Below are 10711 nucleotides of genomic sequence, written 5' to 3'. Positions count from 1 at the left end.
TGCAGAACCTCCTGCATCATGACAGTGTCACGACATGACACTGGTGAGTGGAGAGAGGCCTGTCGAGGTGGTATGTGAGAGTTATTTTTTTATCTTTTTTTGTGGCACGGCACGATGGCCCATGCATTTCATGACATTTTTTTTCTGGTGAAATTAGAACAACTTTGCAAAAAAAGCTAGCTTAAAGGTCTAAAAAAGTCTCAGTGCCACCCACTGCAGTTAAATATCATGTGAACCCATAGTGGATCGATGGTGATACCCACTGCTGAGCTGTTTTAACGCTCACCCTTTCTCCCCATTTCTGTAGCAGAAGCTGAGGCAGTGAGCAGTGTGTGAGGACCCAGCCCAGCCAGCAGCACAGCACCAAATCCCGGGACCCCGACCTGGCAACTACAGCTCCTACATCGTGCAAGTCAGCCATGCCATAGTGTCTTCTTCAGTGAAGTGAAAAATGCTTGACAGTCTGAGACAGCAGCGCTTGTTCCTCAGCCTGATGGCGTTATGAGGAATATTTACTAAGGTTTTAATGGTGAACACCTAAACTCTGGATCGGAGGGGATTAGAGTAGAATGGACAAGAAAAAAGTGCATTAAACAATCTTTGTTTTAAGATCTCAATAACAACAAATCCATTTTATTTATCTGATTTATTAGAAATGCTCCATTGAGACACAAAGCATTTTTCTAATAAACCTAGAGGTTAGCACTATTGTTTTCAGTACAGCTGACCCTTGGATTTGCTGTAAAACCAGAATCATTAGAAATGCTCCATTGGTTATATTGGAGCATTTCTAATGAATCAGAGGGTCAGCTCTATTGAAATAATGTAAAATATCTAGATTCATGAGAAAAACTCCATTGAAATGCATGGAGCGTTGCTAATAAATCCAGATTTTAGTGGAGCTCAACCCTGAATCCATTAAAACGTTATGAAAAAATAGTTACTGAGCATGCACCTTAAGGACTTTTTTCTGTGTTAATCTCTCATTTATTTTAAAATGCGTTGTAAAAATAGCAAAAGGCATCAGTGAAAATTTGTTATTTAAAGTCTGTCGTTTCCCCTACTTACATACGAGCAGAGAGCCACTGTTGCCACCAGAAGGACCTGGTACCTCATAGCATGTGCTTGGCTCATACTCAAGCACCTTCCAGGAAGGGGGATGCACAGACACAGCACATCACACCCCCCGGGTGCGTGCACAGCTCTGGGTTTACAGCAATCTTGTCTCCCCCACATTAGCCACGTACCAAATGGGAGTGAGTGTTGTGGGAGTTACAGAGCTTCAGGCTGCAACTGTCCAGAGAGGAGCTGTTTTGGAGTCACCATCTCTGGATGTGTTTAAGAAAAGACTGGACATGGCACTTAGTGCCATGGTCTAGTTGCCATGGTGGTGTCAGGGCAATGGTTGGACTCGATGATCCCAGAGGGCTCTTCCAACCTGGTTGATTCTGTTTGTTGAGAGCTCTCAGGTATCTCCATCCCCATCCTTTAGCTGGATATTTAAATGCCAATTGGCTATGGCAGCTGAAGGCAGTTAGTGATCATAAGCACCAGGTTCTTGGGCATTCTCCTCCCACAAGTATGTTGTTCCTGACTTCGCAAAGGGCCAGCTCACCAAGAGTAAGAGAAACGCAGGTATGATGGAGGGCAGGTCAGAAGTGTTTGGCTCGTGTATCCTACAGAAAAAGCTGATATTGAAGTGCCTTATCCTTTACTGAATAATGGATGTAGAAGAGGATCTCTCTACAGCTTCAGGAAGAGGCATCTTAAATAAAAGCCTCGGCACCAGATACAGGTGTGATATACTTAGGGCACACGTCCTGGGATGAGTTGCCAGGTACCTTGAGGGTCCCACAGTTTACTGGTGTAGTTACTGGTGGAAAGGTTATGTATGTTGCCTATACTTAAAGAGAAATCACAGCCTGCCTTCCCCTGCAAGTTAGATGTTTATTCTTAATTTACAATCACAAGGCCAGCAATAGAATGAGATTTTTTTATTACTGCCAAGCTGAATTGGGTTTTTCTACCATTTTTACTGTACAGCACTATTCAAAGCCTGGCAGACTTTCAAGTTTACTTTAAGGCAGATTCAACAGCTGTAATCTTGTAAGAGTGTGTGTCCTAAAGATGAGATGGTTTTGGCTTAATGCAATTTCAGACCTTGCTCTTGCCATACAGCTAAATTACATATCCATGGCAGGTGACGTCTTTAACCAATTTGTCTGTTCAACAGTGTCAGCTTGATAACTCCCTGCCAACTGAGGCCTATGGTAATAAAAATTAGTTATTAACAGTAGCATGTTATGGGCCAGAACATGAAAAAACAAACAAGAAGTCTTTCTAATTTATTGTTTCACAACATAACAAGAAGAAGTAAACACTGGCAAATTTATTTTAAGGGTGTGCATGGGTCAGTCCCTCAGTGCCTTTCTTGGATGGTCAAACCTCTACTCAGAGCAGAGTTGAAGCTAATTTTGTCAATTTTGCAGATGAACTTCTTGCTGTGGCAAGTTTTCATGATGATGACGATGATAATACCCACTTCTCTTTTTTTAAAGCTAATGCTTTATTATTGCACCTCTTATCTTCCAGAATACTACTGCTGAAATGCACCTGCTACAGGCACGGTGCTGCATGTACCAGCCGGGTACAACACCGGGGAAGAGTTCTGAGAAGGGTTTGGATCAGCGACCCTCTGGCAACCCCCTGATCTCAGGTAACACCTCTCAAAAGCTCTGAAAACACGGGCAAAAGGATTGCTTGTATTTATGGGCTCAGCCAATGGCCCCTGAGTGAGTGGCATGGGGTTCAGTGTACCTGCTGCAGTAGGTGAAAGAGCTGGGTTGATCATGGTGGAATTGATTAGACCAGTGGTACGTTAGGCTACTTCTTCCTGGTGTTTATGGTGACTGTCTGAAGAGAGCACCTGGAGGTTTGGCCATGGCTGCTCTGTAATCCTTGGAGCTTTCTAGCCCCGGTCCCAGTTTCAAAGCAATTGGAAGACATTGTAAGAAGCTTCTTTTTAGTTCAAGGGCAAGTCACGTGCCACTGAAAACCAGCAAAGCCGTTTTGGACAAAGGAGGATCTCCTCTATGCTGTGTAACACTGGAACCTCCAATACTGCATATTCATTGTCAAGGGGTCACGGCGGTAGCCACACCAGGGCAGTGGGCACCAGGGCTGTGAAGTCCTGCAGCAGCTTCTCACTTTTGCAGCTTTACAGCCTGCCTTAAATGTATTTCAGAATAGTTTGCTAAAAATTGAGCATAGAAAGACAATCCATTCAGCACACCCCCTTTACAAGGCTGTTCAAGGAACTGGGCTTGTGTGTGTCGTAGCGTTTTATAGCAACGGTCTTTCTATAGGTCCCCACGCTTTCAGCAAGTAACAGAGAAGCCTCAGAGGCAGACTAGGTTCTGTTTATGTTATGAATACACACAGTCAGCGTATCTGCAGCTTCTCAGCTTATGGAGCTGTTCATTTAGCTGCTTTGCACCTGTACACACACACACATATATAAAATGTATATGAAAAGTACATTAATATCATTCTATCTCAACAGATTTAATTCTTAAATGCTACATATACTTGTTTAATCTCTCATTTTAGAAGTAGGAAAGGTTAGATTATAACATCAGGTTAGCTCTCTTTGAAGCAGGTAATAATTAAGTTGATTCACTGTTGCAATTACTGTCAAATCCCCCTTAATTACCACGGATTTTATAGCAGCTTCATTATACGTCTGCTGTAATGCATTGTGGCCCAAAGGAGAAGTGTTGCAGGAAATTCTGCATAGCATGTATAATTCTAACCTGCAGTTAAAGCTTCTAGTGAAAGCCTCTGCACTAAATTTATCTTTTTTTGACATTTTTCCCCCTATTATTTAAAGCAGTTGAACTGAAGTAACACCACTAAAATATACACCTAACTTCATAAGCGAAAATTGATCTCTTCACAGGTATTAGGAATAAAAATGGACAAATTATGAGATTAGCAGTGAGTTATTCTTGGGAAACTGCTCAGCAAAAATGAAGGACACTTCTGGTCTGGTGTCACGGGGGGCAGAAAACTTCTGCCCCCATCCTGCAAATCATATACCCCTGAACAACCTTTCCTCGCTGGAGTAGTCCCACTGCACACAGTTTTTAAGGCAGTAAGAATTTGCCAGATAGGTCTGCTGTACATCAATATTTTCATCCATTGTTCATTTTACATTTTATAAACTGCATTATACAAACATAAGGCACATGTACAACCAATAGCTTTGAAGGTTTTTATTTCACCTGCATATTGAATATGCTGTTACGGTATATTATAAAAATATTTGATGAAAATAGCAATTTGGACAATAGTTAACACCTATTTTATTATCAATCACGCAAGAATTTTTAAAGCAACTCTTCTTTAGAACTGACCTTCCAGCTAACTTTCGTAAAAACGTTGCCTCATGGAACTTCTGCCTTATGGCTCACGTGCCACTGCTTGTTTCCATTGGAAAAATCTTTGCAAATCAGGGTCTGTAAATTGAGCCTGCAACAGTTCAAACCAGATAACTGAATAATGTGTCCCATGGATTCTCTTGTAACGAAGGAATCTACTCCACAGAATATATTAGATGTAGAAAGGGCTTCAGTGTCAGTGACACTATTGGCAGCTGTGTTAACAGTTAAGGAGCTGGCTTTGTACAGCAGTACAGTTATTAAATTTCTCCAGAGACCATGACTCATTAATCAAATATTCATACATCTCTGTAAATACACACTGAACAGAGAATACCCTCAGAGCTGAGCATCCCAGCACAAGTGCTCTTTCATGTGACACTGACAAAATCCTGAGAACATGCGGTCATGTTTTGCATTTCTAATGCTCTATGTACTCTTTAGTACCCCAACTCCTAAAAACAGAACACAAATGATCTTACTGATCGCAAGTGTTGCACAGTCACAATTAAAATTGCTTCACTATTGCTTCATACCATCTTTTTAAAAGTGAAGACAGTGAATCAATTCTTCTGTTCTTTGTTTACCATCAGACAAGTAACTTTTTCCCATACGGATGGAGAAACCCAAGGCCATGCTCGTATTAATACAAGAATTTGTATTAGCATGAAAACAACAAACCACTGGTTGAACTGTGAAGGCCAAAGAACTTCATATATTTGCAAAGACATGAGCTGGTTGTATTTAACAACTACTGCATTTTGGGTTTCCACACTGCCATAAGCCAGCACATCTTCTCACCTGCCCCAGGGGAAGCACAAGCACCTCTGAACTGAAGTTCTGACCTCGGTCACGCTGAGATCACGGTTCGGAGCTGAAGCATCTCTCTGTGATCAGCTGAAGCTCTTTGTAACCCTTTGAAAAAATTCAGTTTTCTCTTTGAACTCCCCATCCTAATGCATTCAGATCTAGGTTTTGACGTTACGAGTTCTGATTTATACTTCTGATTCAGGCTCTCTGCGGGTTGGAGTAGTCAGATGCCTTTATATAGGGTTATTTGTAAATGGGGATTATCATATTGCTGAAGTAGATTTTTAAAACTCTCTACTATTGTGCTCTGCTGAACTCAAGGGACCAAGGGAATGGAAGGGAATGACCTGGCTCTTCAAGTCCAGCTCCTGAAAGTGTGGCCAGCACAAAATCCCACGTGACCTTGATAAGAGAAGGGAGATTTACAGATAAATCCTGGGAAGAGGTGAGTCTCAGATTGTATTCCTTTATAGTTTTTAGAGGCTAGGACATAGAATTCACCCCTGGAACCAATCCCTAACTGCAGGTTTTGAAGGGAAATTTGTAAACTTGCATAATATCCTTACATTCTGTAAGTCAGTTGCAAATGGCCCAGTTTAAGGATTGAACTCTGATCAGAAAATACTTCCTTTTTTAGTTCCCTTTCTAATAAATATACTCTAGCTTAAGCACCTCCACAGTTCCTACCACATGAATTTCAGTGCATTTTAATTTTCTTTAACAAGGCTTGACATTTACATTTTAAAAAAGAAAATCCTCTCCTATATTTAATTAGGGCACTGATTGAGACGGGATGGCAATAACCTCCTTCTTCTGTGTAAGACAAAACCCGTGCCAACAAAGCAGTCGTGGGCATCTGCTGTGTGCCATGCAGAAAACAGCATGAGGCTGCAACTGCAACCCCCCTTGTCCAGCTAAGTACAGGGCCCCAGTCCTGCGCACCCTACAAGCGATCCCACTACCCTGCGTGACCTTATTCACTGACCCAGCAAGCTGCTGGATGTGGATAAATACCTAAAACATTGACTTTAATAACGTTCCCTTGGGGAACAGGATTCACTGGCAGGATCAGAGTGTAGGAAAGGAGGAGGTGGAAAATAAGAATAACGTGTGAATGCTGAGTGAAGAGCCCACAAAGCCTTGGTTTTAACACATGCCTAAACACCCACTAGAGCTAGGCGAAAACAGCAAACATTTATTTGCACATCTTCTAGCATAAATAAAACCCTGCTGATTTGCTTTGATGGCATTTACGACCACATTTATTCATAAACATTAGAGTGAGCAATTTTTTATTTGCAGGAGCGTTCATAGAAAACAAAAGCGTCGTGAAGTCTGGTGTGAATAAATACCAGAGAGCTCTCACACGAGAAGGGCTTCTGCAGTCATTAAGTAAAGCTCTTTTTACTATTCACACCGTGGATTCAAACGATTACAGCTGCCCGTGAACTGCTTACAAACAGGGAAGGGAACTGTTTATAAAGCTCAGTTCATCCAATTAGCCAACAGAAACCATCTCATGAAGATACCCAATCTCAGGGCCAAACGATGGTTACGCAGGGCTCAATCCTGACTCCCTCCAACGCCTCTTTATGCCTTCCTGTCAATGTAAATAAGTTACCAGCATTGTAAGACCCCTTTACATAATGTAGGCATGGCCTAGCCAAGGTGGTGGGAGGCTGTAGCACCTTCATGCTGCCAGAAAGCCTCTATAGGAGCGTTAGGCTGAAATACTGCTGGGTGTTGTACCTGACTGTGCTCCACAGCCTTCTGCGCAGGGCTAGGGAAATGTGCCCCACACACTGGGAAGGAGAAATGCACCCATACTCCCATAGTAACCAACTGCAGGGTGGTAAAGGACTGTAACGTGACCTGGTATATTCTACCCTCTCGGAGGATCCCGGTAGCACAAGAAGGGCTGGTGCTCCAGCCTCCCCAAAAAGCCGTATCACCTTGGATGAAAATGTTTCATAAACAGAATGTGAGGTGGGCTGGCTTTCAAATATGCTGTTTGTGTTCATTTGTGGCATTATTGACCTTTCATAACTCACTGACAGTTGCTTTTCATTCCGTCATTCCAGTTAAGAGCTTGTCAATAACTCCAGAAATAAATCAGATCTCCAGAGTGATTCCACTTCCTTACTGTAATCAATGGCAAACAGGAGATGCCTTCCCTGCCTCCCCGAATACCCTGCTGCGTCCTTCTGGCTGCATCGTGCCTAACTGAACTGCTTACCAATGCTTCTGGGTTCAGAGGGGTAAGTTAAAGACTTTCCTTAAAGTAAAAAATTTGTAAGCCAAGGGCAAGGGCAAAACCCAAGACTGGGGCCTGTTGTTGCCTCTCTAGCACAGCCGGGCGGTGGCAGATTCTGCTTGTGGCCACTGCCCAGCCAGGCAGTGCTCAGGGGAGGAGCAGGAGTCCTTCTTTCACATCCACACTCCCTATTTTCCAACTGCATTTTCGTGCCGATTGCAGATAAATGAACCTGTTGTTTAAGTGGCAGTTAATGTACATAGAGCAATGACTTGTTTGCTGTTACTGCAAGGAGCATCTCACCATGCTAAATGTCAACCAGGTGTATTACCACATTGTTTTAAAAGTGCAAGGTCATGTGGACTCCTCTGGGAGCCAGTGGAGTCACCACGAACAGATCCAGACTCACACCATCTTGCCTTGTACAGGAACTGGGGAAGAGCAGGTTTTGTTCAGAACATGAGGCCAGTGTTGGCTTTGAAAAATCAGGCGAGGAGATGCGTGGTGTCACCTCCACAGCAGTTGCCACCGCACCTGTAAGGAAATACAGCATCTGCTTTTATGTAGTTATAACTGTTGCCTGCTCGTGTTCTTGTTGTTTAGGGGTGTCTCATTAATACCGTGGGGAAAACGCAACTGCCAAGGGAGAGGTGCTTGGGGGACTCCCACCTAGCTGTTCTCCCAGGAGCAGAGCTGCTTGGAGACCTTCAGTAACAAACAAGGGCAGCATCAGTTTTACAGCTCTGCTGAAGCACAGGGGACTGGCGAGAGGGAAAACAGGTCTTCAAGGAAAGCCATCACAAACAAGCAATTCTGCTGGTAGCCACAGATGGGCACTAACTTAGTAACGGTCTTGAATATCTTTCTGTTTCTAGGCCTTCTGGAAGCTGGTCTACAATCCTCCAGGCTCTCTTTCTCTCTGAGGTCAGTTGTCCCCTCTCCTAAATGGCCGCTTTAGAAATTTCCATTTCAGGAGTCATTATGGGGCAAAACCAGCCTTCCAGCCTCATCTTTCCCGAGAGCCATCCCCGAAGGTCTGCTGGCTTCTTCCCTGTGGAGTTAAACCAGGGTTTCTCCACCAGTCTCCAGCCCAGTCTAAGACTTCAGGTTGGAAAGTTGTCAGAAATCAGCCGCTGCCTTTCATGATTGCCTGCAGGGAAGGTGGGTACTGGCCAAAGGCGTTTTTAAAGGTCGTGAGTTTGGCTTGAGATGCCAGTGGCTGCAGAGCCACAGGGAAAGGGATGTGGTGGCTGGTGGGTTTTTCCCATGGAGGAGCTGCACAGCCAGGTCACAGGGAGAGGCCCTTCACCTTACACCAGAAGGGCTGCCCGAGCTCCCAGTCCCAGCTACAGCGCTGCTTGGGGAGGGACCAACACTTTCACCATCAGCTCTGAGGGTGATGGGCTTTTGGTCCCTGGTCAGGTAGAGGCAGGTCAAAGAGGACCCTGAGGTCTCACATCAGTTTGAAAAGTGAGGCCAAGATCTTTACTAGAAGGGGAAGGCAGAGTCCCAGCTAATCGAGAGTCCCGAGGTTGTGTCAAGCTAATATTAGGTATTACATGCACACAAAGAAATGTTCCTTCTAAGGAAAAATGAAATGGCAGAAAAGAAAAAATAAAAGGTTATTAGGTGATTAAAAGCTCAGAGTTTGAAAAGAGCTACTATTGGCCACCTTCTGTGGTACGTGCAGTCTGGTTCCATCAGGCAAGTGAGTAATCAGCCAGTGATTTGTGGAAGTCCTTTAAGAAAATAGGCCACTGCTGGGTGTGTGAGTAACTAATGCTCATTCGGTTTGTGTTTGAAGGCAGCAGCAGCAACAGTGATGACACAAATTAATTGCACAGTTTTCAGGAGCTAATGCAGATGAGGTAAAGAGAATTACTATGCGATTAACATAGTTTCCAATTAAAGTCCCCTGTAGTTACCAAAAAACATTAATTTCTACTAACTTGGTCATTTAACTTGTGTCACCACTGTACATGAGTGCACCAGGGCAACGTATGGGCTTGTCTGTGCTTAAGCCTTGTATGAAAAACATGAAAAAAAGAATCTGAAAATGGCCATTAGTTTTTAACAACTATTTGTGGCAGACTTCAAATAAAACACCACTGTGGTAAACCAAAGGACTTGCTAACAGATTAAAGGACCAAAACCCAGCTGCTGTTCCAGCACTGAAGTCTTTCTTGCCCTTAGTCAAAAAGGGAAAAAAAAAATCCACCATTGAAATACACTCAGCAAAGGTGTTTCAACCATTAACTTTCTTTATCAACAAGTTGCAAAAAGACTGAGACGAAAACTATCTCACCCTTCCAGAGAAGTTTGCTGTTGGGATGGCAGCACTAGAGTTTTCTTTTTAACACTTATGTACTATACCTCTTATATTTCCATTTGAGCATTTCTGTTACAAGGATCACAGAATCACAGAATCAATCAGGTTGGAAGAGCCCTCTGGGATCATCGAGTCCAACCATTGCCCTCACACCACCATGGCAACTAGACCAGGGCACTAAGTGCCATGTCCAGGCTTTTCTTAAACACATCCAGAGATGGTGACTCCACCACCTCCCTGGGCAGCCCCTTCCAATGGCTAATGACCCTTGCTGAGAAGAAATGCTTCCTAATGTCCAACCTGAACCTCCCCTGGCCAAGCTTGAGGCTGTGTCCTCTTGTCCTATTGCTAGTTGCCTGGGAGAAGAGGCCGACTCCCACTCCACTACAACCTCCCTTCAGGTAGTTGTAGACTTCAATAAGGTCACCTCTGAGCCTCCTCTTCTCCAGGCTGTCACCCTGCCTGTCCCAAACTGTCAGTGTACTTGGCGAGCAGCATGGGAAGAGCCATTCCTCTGACGCCTTCCCAATGGCCAGGCTTGTTCCCAGTAACAACAGGAAGGCTGAAGACTGCAGTGGGGTAGGATGGATAGTCTTTCAAAAGAGATGTGCGTCTTTGTTTCTATGACTTGAGACATACATTAGTGTTGTACAGTAACTTTCATTTAAAAAAATAAAAACACCACATAATCAGGAAAATAGTCCACTGTACAACTATATATTTTTCTTAGTTTCACGTAACTCAGCATCACTTTCAACTTCATCACAAATATTGCGGACTCGTGTGCATTAAAGCCTCTGAAGCTTATTACGTTTTGTTATTAACTACAACAACAGAAGCTGTAAATGGAAAAGACGTTATTGATTCAGTTTTTTTTCA

The sequence above is a fragment of the Nyctibius grandis genome, chromosome 8, assembly GCF_013368605.1.
Source record: "Nyctibius grandis isolate bNycGra1 chromosome 8, bNycGra1.pri, whole genome shotgun sequence".
Taxonomy (NCBI): domain Eukaryota; kingdom Metazoa; phylum Chordata; class Aves; order Nyctibiiformes; family Nyctibiidae; genus Nyctibius; species Nyctibius grandis.
This window is presented reverse-complemented; position numbering follows the sequence as displayed.